This window comes from Pezoporus flaviventris, unplaced genomic scaffold (assembly GCF_033815535.1).
Source record: "Pezoporus flaviventris isolate CSIRO_AGI_PZ_B2104156 unplaced genomic scaffold, CSIRO_AGI_Pfla_v1 ptg000001l, whole genome shotgun sequence".
In the NCBI taxonomy this organism is placed as follows: Eukaryota; Metazoa; Chordata; class Aves; order Psittaciformes; family Psittacidae; genus Pezoporus; species Pezoporus flaviventris.
In genome coordinates, this window is record NW_026892549.1 from 9,578,489 (window position 1) to 9,592,689 (window position 14,201).

At 38.8% G+C, this 14,201-nt stretch overlaps 1 protein-coding gene across 5 annotated transcripts in view; it reads right to left on the reverse strand.

Moving 5' to 3' along the window:
* NCKAP5 (NCK associated protein 5) overlaps positions 1-14,201 on the reverse strand; it is a 507,525-nt gene that overhangs the window by 432,490 nt on the left and 60,834 nt on the right. For 2 of the 5 annotated variants that reach the window (XM_061442479.1, XM_061442281.1), the window contains exon 1: positions 9,079-9,211. The exons of the other annotated variants lie outside the window; for them this stretch is intronic. The gene's annotated coding sequence lies outside the window, so the exon portion shown is untranslated. Of the gene's footprint in view, positions 1-9,078; positions 9,212-14,201 lie in introns of those variants that run through there. 5 annotated transcript variants of the gene reach the window in all.

Genomic DNA, 14,201 nt, shown 5'->3' on the forward strand with positions numbered 1-14,201 from the left:
AGCAGACTGTTCTTATTCCTGGAACATGTTGGTTCAAGCAATCCTCTTCAGTAGTCAAAAATGTTGTTCAAAAAACTATGCAGGAAGTATTGGGGTTCTGCAGACAAAGACAGTTTACAAGATCTTCCCCAAGGTGGTAAGCAAAATACCATGGGGGGAGGAGGGGGCCAGAAAGAGGCAAGACTGTGGAATTTTATGGTAAATCTTTAAGGAAGTCCACCTGTCCTCTCCTTCATCACTATCTAACAGGCAGAGCTTTGGGAAACACTACTAAAACTCTCTGATCTGTCAAACAAATCGTTGCTCTAAAATGAAGCTGAAGATCTATCAGACACATGGAATGTATTGTCTATCCCAGAGTAAGACTCTATGTAACTTTTTTTTCCCATGCAGAAATAAGGATGATCTTTAACTCTGCAGGTTAAACCTTTCATATAAATGACTCCGAACTGAAAGACTGACTCTGCTGTTGATTCAAACTTCAGCAGTTCAAGACTTCTTTTGGCCATTTCAGTGGGAAAAGGATAAAAATCATGTGCCTGACATTGGTGAGATATCGTGAATTGCCACATTGTCACCAGTTGCTACTAATTGCTAGCATCATCAGCATCTGCATCACAAAACCTTTCTTAATACAAACAGACTCGTATGAAGAATGGATAGCCCTGTACTCCTACCGCTCACTCTGCATGAAGGAAGTTACATTTACAGATAAGGAAATTAAAATATTCTTGATATGTAATCCTATCACTGGCCAAGAAAAATCACATTTGATAATTGTGGTCACACAGGGTTTCTTAACATACATATTTCATTGTGAAAAAAATAGTTTTATTTTTAAACCACTTCTATTATATACAGTCTTTAGCGTGTGTTTTTTTAAAAAAGACCATCAAAACCAGATATATATATATAATATAGGTGCCATCTCCTTTCTCATCTTAATTGGTTCCCCTGACACAGAAGGACTGAAAAAGTTTATGCCAGTATAATTTGTTCTCTATTTGTTAACTGTATCCAGATGTTTCATCCAAGAGTATTTTCCCTTTATTTTTTTTCCACTGATAATACCTCGTATTTTGTGTTTGCAGAATTAATTTTGTCATGGCATACTCTCCCTCATGAATGACCCCAAAAGATTTGGTGTGTAAATTATTTTTCTAGTTCCAAGATGTCTTAGCATATCTATTCTGCAAAAGGACATGGTGTGGTCTAGCGATTCTCACATATGTTGAAAGCAGAAGCTCTCACACTGGGCTTGGTTCAAGGACCAGGGGTAGAAATTAGGCCAAGCATCTGGACTCATCTGATTTTGTACAGCCATCCTTTGAGATTATGTAGGGGAATCCTGGTTCTATGAAAGTCAGCATAAGTATTTCTCCCCCCCATGCTGGACATCTTTACTGTCATCATCTAAAATCAAACCCACTTAAATCTTTGATGAATTTAATCTAACTGCAGAGGGTCATTTTTAGGCCCTTAAAACCAAGTGCATAACCTAAGTTCTCACTGTGAAGTATCAGCAGGATTTCACAGCAGAATGTGTTATGCAGCTGTCTGCCTACTGAGCAATGTCACACAAAGTGACTTTTTATTCTGTTTTCTTTGTTAAGAAGAACACTTGACGTAAGACAAACTATGCTGTTGACCGAGAATTCAGCAGATGTTCCACAAGCCTCTGCTCTATGGGAGGCCCAGAGCAGCAGCTCACCGCAATCAGCAACCATTTCCTGAAGTTCTTCTTCTGCAAAGCAAAGATTGTAACAGTTCTCAGAAAATAACCTGTGTAACAGTCAAAAGGCAAGACCATACTCATCTTCTGAAGAAGACCTACGATATAGATCTTCACTATGACAGTGAAGATCTGTCACTGTTATGAATAAAATTAGTTAAAAGCTTCATAATCAGAGGACGGGTGATGCTGTGGTTGTTACAGCACAATCGCTTAATTAAGATGACTTGGGTCTACCCTTTTTTTCTTAAACTTTGCCACTGTTACCTGTGCGAGTTTTGGCCAACCACTTGTCTACATTTCTGTCCTACTCCATATCTCTCTCAGTTTGAAACAGCCTTTTTTCCAACTGTTGATTCTGACCATCAAAATCTTGGTGCAGGAAGCACCAGGAGCAGCAGCAAGGCTGGGATGAATGAAATGCCCTGGGGAGTAAGACATTAACCAAGCATTTGGAGAACCACCACAGGAGTTCTTGTGCTGTCCAGCACCTGCTGCATAAAGCTGCATCCTCTCAGTATTAACGAAGTCCAGATGAAGCTGTACCTAGATTCTGATGTCTTAAATCATACTGAAGAAAAAGTTATCCTCTAAAGCCATTTCAGTCTGTCAATAAAGCATATTCTTGGATGACACCAATTGTCATAGCTGCACTGAGTCACGGCAGTGACAATAAATCCCACCACAGGATCCATTCCAATGATAAAAAAATAAAACATTTCCTCATGGCTGCTCTGCTTTGTTCTGGCCCCCTCTCCACCCCACCCCCCCCCCCACCCCTCTGTCCTACTTTTTTCAGTCTATGAAGCCAATAACTTTGCAGCAGAAAAAAATCCCTGCAATTAAATGTCCTGGCACATAGATCAGCCTGCTGCCTTGCAGAAAGATCAACAGTTTTACCATTAAAGAAAATATGTCTTTGCTCACAGTACAACCTGTGTGAAACTCCTAGTAATCAATGAAAGAAACATCTCATTAACAGACCTCCCAAGATGGAGGAGAGTGTTAGCTCAGAAGAGATGGAAGGCAATCTCAAGGAGCTAATACAGACTTCAGGGTTATAAACTGGGTGCTTGAGAAACTGTAGTGCACGCCTTACGTTGCTAGAAAAGATCTTGTTAGAAGTACCTACATCTTTATTCAAACACAGTCTTTGTGTTGCACAACAAAGCCATGACATTCCCCAGAGAAACCTCCATACTCTTCCCTTTATCTCCTTTAAATGAACAAAGAATCCATTTATAGATACTTAGTTTCAAAATTACTCAGTTCTGGCACTCCGTCACAGCCTCCTGAGGGGACCAAGAGCAGTACAGGGGACTTGATTTCTGTTCTCATAAAGCTCTGTCATTGAGAGCTAGTCAACAAAATATTGTTTCAGTTTTTACTGCCAATACTGATACACCATGTTTGCATCATGCATGTCAAGCCAGGCAATCACAATACTTTATTTTACAGAACAGCTGTAAATGCACATCCCAGCCATACAAAGATAACCCTGGAGCACTAAGTTATGGGGCATGCACTGTCTGATCACTGTGTCCATTACCCGTGCAGCCCAAGCTTCAAACCTCCTGGTCAAGTACTTGCTCAGCTTAACTGGATTTAGGGTGCAAAAGAAAGCAGGATTCCATTATTCTCTGCAGGATTTTGTAAACTATGAAATTTTATACTTAAATATTCCTTGTAACACGTATTCCTGTGTTACAAGAGTACATAACAATTCATGCATTTGTGAATAGCTATATTGAAAGTAAGGAGTTAGCAACAAAAACAGCAAAATGAAAAAAAAAAAAAGAAAATCAGCTCTGTTTTCCTCCACAGGAGCACGAAGGAGGTATAAAATATTTTTTAAAAATTAACCTGCACTAACAAACGCAGCAATAGTCATTCCTTGCATGTTGCAATGTCAGAGAATGTTGCTGAAGTATAGCATTGCTTTGAATGTGAACATAGTTCCAGGAACACATTTTGTCCCCCACACAGTGGGTCAGTTCTTCTTTAGCTAGACATAGCCTTTCTAGACTGAAACAAGAGGAAGACTGTAGATACAGGTATTACTTTACAGTGTCTCTGCCTGTATCCCCTATGGGCATAGAGGGGATGGAGTGGAAGGAGTAGGAACTTCACAGCTCCTGTTATTTTCTCTGGAAGGGTGATTTGGAAAAAATAAAGAATACGTTTTTCCTTTAGGACCAGCCACAAAACTGAACCAATGTGAGTGAGAGGCTGAAAAATTACTGAGTAAATTACTTTTCTTCCAACAAATGAAGAAAATAAAGGCAGTCCCTTGCTTGGAGCAATCACATTTATACAAATTGGTGTCTAGAGACACAGCCTGCCCTACAGAAACAATGCTCACAGTAATGAGTCCGGCTGCCTATCCAGGCGAAGTTCTCCTGGGTTGATGTGACAAAGACAACATTCATGTGGGCTACCACAGAAGAAGTGATATAAAAATTACCCTGAATTCCTGCTTACAGAAGACAGGAAGGGGACAACTCCTTGACTCTGGACAGGAAAATTACTTAGGCCCTTTAGGCAGAGTGTATGCCTGAAATAATCATTTCATTAAGGCTCAGGATTCATTTTATGAACCACAGCTACCTGCACTGATCATCAAGACCTTAAACTCTCATTTAAGAGCAGTGTGTTCTTTCATCAGCTTTAGTTACCACAAGAAGATAAAGGTTCTGGACTACTACCCTGAACTATGCAACTCTGGATAACTAAAATACCGTTTTCATTAGAATTGCTTTCTGGAGAGGAAATGATTGTCAGCAACTTCACTGTATGCATAATTTTATTGCTTAGGTGAGAGCCTGGATAGTTGTTCTGCTACCAACAAACTGCGTTAAGTAACTTTGAGAAGGTTAATCTCAAGTTTACCCATAGGCTCTCAGATGGATAGTATGAGATTTGAAATGATCACTTTAATGACTATAGATTAAGAGATTAAGTTTCACCACTGTGGTGAAGTTCTGCAGAGAGAGGGCTGCCAGAGCTATCTCTGCTTCCAGATTTTGAGGGACAACCTGAACCAGTATTGCCAATCCCATAATTTGGTTAATTAAAGAATAGCTCTAAGTTTATGCTTTGACATTGACTGTTGATGATTTGTCATTGACTGGTGAAAGACTACTGATCATCCCCCTTACCCTTATTATAAAAAACCGTAACATGAAGAACAAAGAAGTTTATCAAAGACCAAGTTCCACAAACACTAACAAGTGCTCATAAAGCTATGCCAGAAAGAGATCCCTTGCAATACATTCTGGTTTGCCCTGCTTACCTTCTATTATTTCCTACTGGAAATCATTCCTACCAAAATTATACTCCTTGCAATATACACATCTGGTATACATTACTCTTTCAATTAGGTTTTCCACTAACCATGTTAGAGAGTGTAACCATTTATACTACTTAAGTATTTCTTCTCTTCCTCCATATATTACACAACTTCTATGTTTGGTAATAATTATCTGTTCTCCCAAGAACTTGTGCCCCAACTTTCCTACATGTGATGCATAGAAAATATTAAACAAATCAATGACCAAACGAAATGAAAAAATTGTTTTTAAAAAATCCCACAAAACCAAAGATCCCAGAACTGAATGCCCAACAGGCTTTATCTTGTAATAGCAAGCATGTCCAAAGTGCAATAGCAATCCACAGTGTGGCTTCACAATACCACCAGAAGGGGACATGAATGTGCTTTTGTTGTCCTTTTCAAGTAAACAACTGCTAAGAGAAGAATGAAGAAAGAGCTAGTCACCTCAATGAGGACCAAAATTTACTGTTTGATGAAGCTTAAGAAGCATGAGCACTATTCTAGTTTCATGCAGCAATCTCTCTATAAATATATAGTGCAGTAGTTGCACTTGCTTTCAGTTCACAGGTCTTATTATGAGCAAACTATCAGACACAACTTCAGTATAAATATTAAATGCTACTTCGCAATTAGCATCAGCCATTTTCACATTTACTCTGGAAAACAACCACTATCCTTTTGGCTTTTTGTTCCAAGTTGCTCACACTGTGAACATCACTCTCAACTCATTCACAACTCACAAGTCTCAAATGATGTCACCACCACTACACTGCACATTGCTGCAATGATATTTATCTATCTACCACTTGCCTAGGGAAGACTGCTAACAACACAGGGGTTTGCATGGCAGGAGAGTTGGGACTAGATGATCTTAGAAGTCCCTACCAACCCAAACCACTCTATATTCTCCAAATTAACATATTCATCCCACAGTCTTCCACAATATACAGCTTCTTTCTGTCCCTGTATCCCTGTGCCAAGAGGACTGCGGACTTCAGGACCAGCTTCAGTGACCATGATGGAAGACAGAAGCGGTGGGGAAGCATGAGCTATGCAGCTATTTTCACAAAGGCAAACATCAAAGTTATCAGGGCTGACATAGGGCAACAGTTCCCTCACAGCAACACCTTCACTTGTACCTGAACATCATACATGAGTCATTGTCAAGGATTTGAAGGCAGCACAGCATTAAAAGTAGAGGCCTCTATCCTCATAGTTGCTGGAAAATATTACACGCTTAGGAAAAATCTTCCTTCTGCCAGGAAGAAAGAGGTGTGCTACTAGCTAGGCTTCAGCTTGGGTGAGACTTTCATCTTAATCCACTAATTAGCTTGACATCCCTCTGCTGCTGTACCACTTCCCTCAATTATGCAGCTAGGTTCTGTCCTCCAGAGTTCTCCAGAGCGCCAGTAAAATTATGGTAGAAGAAACAGTAAATCCTACCTAAAATTAATAGATGTTTTAATGTAGAAACCAAAGAGCACCTTGCTTTTCAGGAAATGAGCAGAATAGCCATCCTCTAGTCCTCTGGGCAGTATAATCATTACAGACTCCATGCGAGTCTCTTAATAAAGGAGAGGGTATATTCAGATACCCAAAGATTTCAGAGTTTGACCTGCCAAAGACATGAAGTAGTAGTGGCTTTTACTGTAGCAGAATCACTGAGTAATACCACCCAGGGGAAATCCCCAGGAAAGTTCTTATCTGTTTGCCATTATAAATTATGCTGACCCATCAGACAGACTTATGTAATTTTCCCTGCAGAGACACACCAAAGTTGTACAACTTTTCAGCAAGTCATTCTGGTGAAAAGCCCAATAGAAACTTCCCAACATTTTGGCAGAATTTAAGTGCTAATATCCAAGGAAACAATCCAGAAAGCCAGCTTTCCAAAGGATATTTAACCTCAGGGACATCTAAACATTCTTAAGCGTTCTCAAACTATTTCCTCAGCACCTGTGCAGAAGTGCATTGCAGTTTGGGAAGTTTCATCTGTAGCTGCTTAAGCTCCACCAACCTCCAGAGACCAGACAGCCTACAGGTCAGTGAGCTCCCTGAAGAGACAATTGCTCACTGTTTAATTGCACAGCAAAGTTGGCTCTGATTTGCAAACAGCTAAACCCTGGCCAAACACTGGTACAACAAAATCAAGAAGGAAATGCAGAAATGCTAATACATCCTCTTCACCTGTTTGCTTGTATACTTTCTAAGCACCAATCTTGCTTGCCTTAAGGTAACTAGTATATTAGAAGAATCACTGGACCTGGAGGATACATCCATCATTGCACATGTGTATAAAGGAAAAATGAATTACATTAAAAATGTTATTTTGCAGGAGGACCTAGATTCATCTTTTGATTTATACTGAGTCAAGCCTGTTTAATACAGAGACATAGTCTAAAACAAATTTTGTCATTGTTAGCCCTGAGGTTCCATCAAAAGAAGGTGACCAAGAACCCATTTTTTGGTGAGGCTACACTCTGTTATCAGCTTCCTCATTTACCAGCTTTAGAAAGGGGTTATTCTCTGTCTTGTAATAAAAATTTACTTATACTGCACTGTTCATCCTCAGATCTCAAACACACCCTAAACCAGCAGTTTATTAAAAGTGTTTATTAAAAGTATACAAAAGCATAAAAAATAATTTCTATTAGTATTAGCAAACTATTGCAGTCTTAACTATTTGGGTCAATTCCACTTCCTTATGATTAGATAACTATTCTTTGCACCCTTCTGTACTGCTCCTGCCTTTGGGCTTGTATCAAATCTTTAATACTATTATAGACCAGGGGCTGCTAAAACTCATGTACAATGTTTTATTATTTTATGTATACTATGCATTTCATAAATATACAGACATATCTATTTCCATAAAACTTATTGCAATTAAATGCATATTGATCCTAATTTTCTAACAGTGGCTGGTGATGAGTAGGTCTTACCTAAACAAAGTAGTTTCAATCTACACAATAGAACGCAAGCTGTGAATAATTGCTAACAAATAAGGGTATTGGAAAAAGAAAACAACCCCTCAATTTAGAGATTTGTGTTGATTCTCTTGAATTTTCTTGTGCTTAACTGCACTAAAGTTATTTTCATTGTATATGTGAACTCATGTTTGTTTCTTGACAAATGCCTTTAAAACTTGATTTTATAATTTAATTGACATTTATTTTGGCAATAAGCTTTTTTGTTACAAGCCTCCCTTTGACAACATGCTCTGTGCTACTTACACACAGACAATTAACAAGGCACATTTAACTGAACCCCAACTGCTGCAATATCATCTGTCACTATGAAATTTGCAGGAGTCTTTACTCACAGTTAACAAAAGTAAAGCCAAAAGTCTGACTGATATGCTGGAATAGGAGGCAAACAGGAATTTCAAATAATTTCATGTGGATTTCATATGATAATATATCACAACAGGTAGAAACCTGTACTTGTTAGTTCTGGAAGACATTTTTTTGATTTCATTTATTCCTTCCTGATACAGTTAAGAAAAACTCTAGATAACATAGGAAACACTTTTCATCACCTAATTTCAACTGTTTGTTTAATACCAAATGGGTAAAGACAGTATTTTCATATAAAAATCTCTGAACTGCCTATAAAAATATTTGTTCCTATTTCTAAAATCAGCACAATCTACTAAACAAAATAAGACTGCATTTTACAAAGGCATATTAAAAATTAGAAAAATCTGAAATCTCACTTTTAGGCAGATGCAGGCATGACCGTGACATTGCTGGAAAGTACCAACTGTCAAATATAGTTGTGTTTTAGAAAGTCTGTAACGGTTTCTGAATCTATCAGACACACAGTCTACAGTGACTGCACATAGCTACTTCCTAATGTCTTTCACCTCTTCACATGGTCTGTTATATCGGCTGAGCTTTTTCCTGAAACATGAGTTTAAATCAAAAGTGTTAATGGCATCTTTCAGTGCTACCAACCGTAAACCTCTTTTATAATAACATTTAAAGCATTAAACAAAAAATCTGTCCTTACTTACAAGGCAAAGCAGAAAAGGAAGGTCATTCATTACACTTCATTCACTATTTTCTGTTTCATTCTGTAAATATTATAGTCTTACTGAGAGAAAATATAATGTCTGAGGTTCTCAGATCTTCCTTCAGAGTTTTAATCATTCACTTCCCAAGAAGTGGGTTAACAAATACCACACTGTTCTGTCACTATTTGTATGCAGCACCACATAGGGCAAGCTGCCAAACTTGCACGGTTTAAAGAGCCAAGGGTAGAAAACTGACACCCTAACAAACACACTCCCCACTTTGTCTCTTTTAAGGTGGTGTAAAAGTGTCATCCTTGCTTCTGACTGCAGTTTCGGAAGGCTCTTTGTTGGACTGCTTTACTTCTCCAGAAATGCAGTATTTAATAGTCGCCATTCACCAAGCTTCAGGGATTTGTTTCATGCCCAAATGTTTCTTATGCAATTATAAGGCTTTTGCTCCCCACCAGCTGCACTTTAAATGTATTTTAATTGGCTGGAATTCAGAAGGAATCCATTTGGCAGTCATTTACATTTGAAGCACGCCCCTAGCAGCTGAAACGGACCCGAGAAGCAGCCCGATTACTTCATCAAAAGAAACTGCTTGAATACCATTGACTCCTACATAACTACAGTGAACTCTATTATATAGGTGTGGTGATGTAATTAATAATTCTCTGCTACATTTTGGCTTATACTGGGAGCAGAATGTATTACCAACTGATACATTTACAGAGTGTTTTGCTTAGCATTAGTTTTCAAACCTCACTGCACTGCCAGAGGCCTTTCTTGTGCTCTTCCTCTATCTCATCTAAACAACAGTGTGTCACTAACACTGGTATTCTTGTTTCTATGCAGCACATCAAGAATGTTTCCAGCTGGATTTTTGTATATGGTATTATTTTAAAAGCTTCTAATGTGCTAGTTATTCAAGGATCAAAGTATCAACTAAGTTTAGAACATTACATTAGGAATGTCTCAGTTTTCCATTTCTCTTTATTTTTGGGCTCCTAATGCATAATGTAAGCCAACTTTACAAAACCTTAATTTAATGTAGTAAATTCACCCTACTCTGCAGTTTATAATGCAGAGGTTTAAGAGATGACAGCAGCAGGGAGAGCTACCAACAGCTGCTTAAAAAAAAAGAATGAGAAGACATTAAAGAAAGAACCACAAGAATTCACACTTTAAAATGCAGTATTTAGGATGAATGTAGCGACATTAACAAGTCAGATTTAAAAACAGAGAGACGTTCCAAGTGATGCTGATTGAACGCATGGTATCTGAAAAACCCAGAGCTCTGCAATCCATGAAAGCTCCTGTGAAATTGTAACTGCTTGAGAGTTCGCTTACCATCAGTGTAAAACAGAGGATGAGGGAGTGAAAGAAAAGGGATTATTCTCTAGCTGAAGTACAATGAGAACTGTTTTCTACATTTAAAAGGTGAACAGTTCTTGAAGTGAAGTTATGACAATACTTGCCGCCTACAGAGAAAAGCAGCGTTTCAAGTGCATTGTATGAAAAGGAGAAGGATTAATGCCACAGAGAGAGACCATTATACTATAGAAGAGCTGCATATTTTAATAATTTGACTCCAACCAGCTCTGGAAATTTCCATAGTTAACTGGCTTATACTCCTAAAAAGTGGAAACCCTCAGTGTACAAACCCCACACCAAAAAACAATTGTTATGGTAACCCATTGTATCACACTCAATGTATTTCACCTTCAGATATAGTCATGACACACAGGAATACTCTTGAATTCCTCCTTTTGAAGTCACAACACCAAGCTGGGACATGAACTCAGATCCTCAATGCCTTCTTTCCTCCATTAGGTCATGCCTTTTTAACTGTCCCACGTAGAGACACTTTTGACTACAACCCAGATCAGAGCTTACTCAGGTTAACAGCTGAAAAGCACACGGAAGCATCTTAGATCTCTGAAAGCTAAAGGAAACAGAAGGTGGAGGCTTAAATCCAGACTCCTTTCATCCTCATCCAAGCAGAAGCAGAAGATTAGACAGCTGCTCACCTTTATCTTATCTGCAACCTACCAAAAGAGATGACCAAGCTCCCATCAAGTTCAAAAGGTGATACAATGGGAGAAGAAGAGAACAACCGCAGAACTATTTGTGACCTTAGCAATAAATGAAAAGAAAATCTTAGAGCATTACAAGTAACCAAAATATGTCATATTTGAATCCTCACTCATGCATCATTGAACACTTTACACTTTTGCCTACATGACTTAATATGTTTGTTTAAAAAAAGAAAAAATCTTCCTGATAGAAGTCCTGCAGTGTAAAATATCAATATGAATTGTATGGTGGATGAAGGGGAGGTCTAGACAGGAAGGCAAATGGCAGCATGCGTGACAGCCTGCCTCTGTCCTCCTGCCTCTCCCAAGCAGCAAGCAGCTTTGGAAAGAGAAAGGTCAACACTCTATTCATGCTGTCACTCTGGGAATCCCCTGTGTTGTGATGGGCTTTGTGATGACAGCCATGAAGCCTTGATGTGCCATTGGCTGTTATCAGACATTGAAGACAACTGGCCATTATTTAGCTTCAATATCTATCTTCACAATTATTTAAATGTGAGACACTGGCAAGTGTTTCCAAAGAAACGGTACCGGTAAAATGTTCAAAAGAAGGGGACTGATTTATTTTCAAGCCTCATGTGAGATGCGAGTCACAACAAAAAGCCTCAGAAAAGCTGTACACTAAACTGATTTTCTGGTAGCAGTTCTGCAAGAAAACCCTTGCACTGACAAAACTTAAACATATGAAACATTTACTATTAAGGCAGTTAATAGCCCTAAGCATAGTGAGATGGAAAAGCATTACTTTGAAATTTCAGAAACCATTAAAGGAAGAAGCCAGAGAGAGAAATATGGGTGCTATCAAAGGAAAGATAATCCTTCAAAAGCAGAGACATCAAGCAGTAAAGAATGCTTCCACCATGCCTAATGGAAATTCTTTGCTGCCTTCGTTTCCTAACTGCTGTTGGCATTCAGCTGGACGACAAGAAAAAAAACATGTTACAGTAGTACACACAAGCAAAAATGAACTATGGCAAAGGAGAAACCACACAACGAATGAAAAGCTGGTTTTCTCTTATGTAAATGGTATGCATCAATGAGCCAGTTCCCAGTCTAACAGAACCATCTTCAGGAGATTTATAAGGTTATTAGTGTAACTGATACCTTGTTAAAAATGGAGGAGAGAGGGATGAGAATGTGAGCTTGTAGGATTTATTAAAACAGCAGCCCAGCAAAGTCCTAGTAAATGTATGAAAAAAGACAAAAAGAATTATATTTGTGAAGAGGATACCAGAAACAATATGTAATCTAGCCAGTATGCCAGAAACGAGGAGGTGGAAATATTAAAATAAGGCTTATTGCAGGCTTTTAAAATCAGGTGAGAACACTGGACACTCAATTACTTTCTTTTAATCCAGAGATTGCCCATGTGAAATGTTGTGAAGGCAAGTAATCAAAATATCAGTCTCTCCCTGGTCCTAACTGAGGTGGGCAGGTAGAAGGAAAGGAAAGGACAAATTGCAGCCTTTGTGTTCACGAAGTAGGATTACCTCTGTACATTTTCCATCACTTTCTGCCTCCCCATATTCCTTCTCTATCTGGCTCCTTGAAGGAACTACAACAAATTCAGCCCTACATATATATAAGGCATATCTTCATGAGGACTGTATAAAAAAGACTCACAAGCATGGGAGCCAGGTCCTTGGCACAGTTATACTCCACTATGCCGCTCCTCATGTTGACCTATCCCCAGTGGAAACAGGGCTTAATAAAAGCAAGATGCCCAGTTATTAATGTGTCTTTTGCTTCTGAATAGCATAGTTGAGGCCTTGTAAACAGAAGAAAGTATACAAAAGATAAGAGTTGGGGGTTTTTGGTTGTTTTTTTTTTTTTTTATGGCAGTAACTTGATTACAAGATCTTGACACTGTGCAGTAGGGGTATGGGTGAGGAAAACAATCACCTTCCTTGTGCATTAACACTTCCACCTTCTTGGGAGCAACAGCAAGGGGCTTGGGGATGTTAGAAATCAACATCCTCCTTTGCATTCTGAGAAATGCTTCCATGTCATCAGTCCACTGGGAGTTCAAATGTCATCTGTCTGTACCTCCTTTGAAGGAACAAAATCTCTGATACTGGAACACAGGGCATATTACGGAAATACCAAGAGCTGAGATGACAGACACCCTTTGACAGATCAATTCTGTGAAGCTGAGATGAAGCGTTGTTGATCTATTATTTGCTACACACACTCCTGCAACAAGGTATTATTTGCAGCACTATTACATTCCTCTAAGTAGGCCCCAAACAGAGCTAATATGGAAAAGATTTTCCAAAAAAGAAAAATTAGTCTGTGTGCAATGCAAAATTCATACTCTCTGCAAATCTGGCTGGGCACAAAATCATGTTACTCAGCATTTAACATCAGTTTGGAAGCTTATTGTAGTATCAGTGTCCATGGACTTCTTACCATCACTTCTCAATGTTTCTCTGAAAAAACATTATCACTTTTTTGTTGCCTGTTATCACTTGAAAAGGGAAAAAATATTTTTAAATATGAGTTTGTACCAGAATTGCTGGAAACATATGCCTTGCAAATCACTGCTGTTAGTGTCACTGCAAATCACTGCTGTTAGAGCAGGTACCACTTCGCTCATTAAGAGGAAAATAAGACCAAACATGATTGATACAAAAACCTTCAGACCATTCCTGTGCAAGGGCATGGTCTGAGAGCTCAAATTTTCAAGGCAGAAGACAGGCATGTGCAGAAGACACCAAAGGCTGTTGGATAATGCAACAGACTGCAAACAGGTCCAGACAACATAACTGACTGGTGGGCAAAAGTAAACAGGGGTGGAGCAAAAACAATCCAAATTATGCATCCTGCCTGGATGCATATTCACCTTCAGGGGAATCAGTCTGCTGCCCTGGGGAGATGTGTCATCTTCAAGTGAGTAATATTTACTTTGATGCCTGAAGACAAATATATTTTCAGTTGCTGCATGCTGGCTTCCCTTAGAACCAAGCAGATTCACACGTCTAGCTGTGACAACTTGAAAAGAACAGAATATAGAAAAACTACATATAT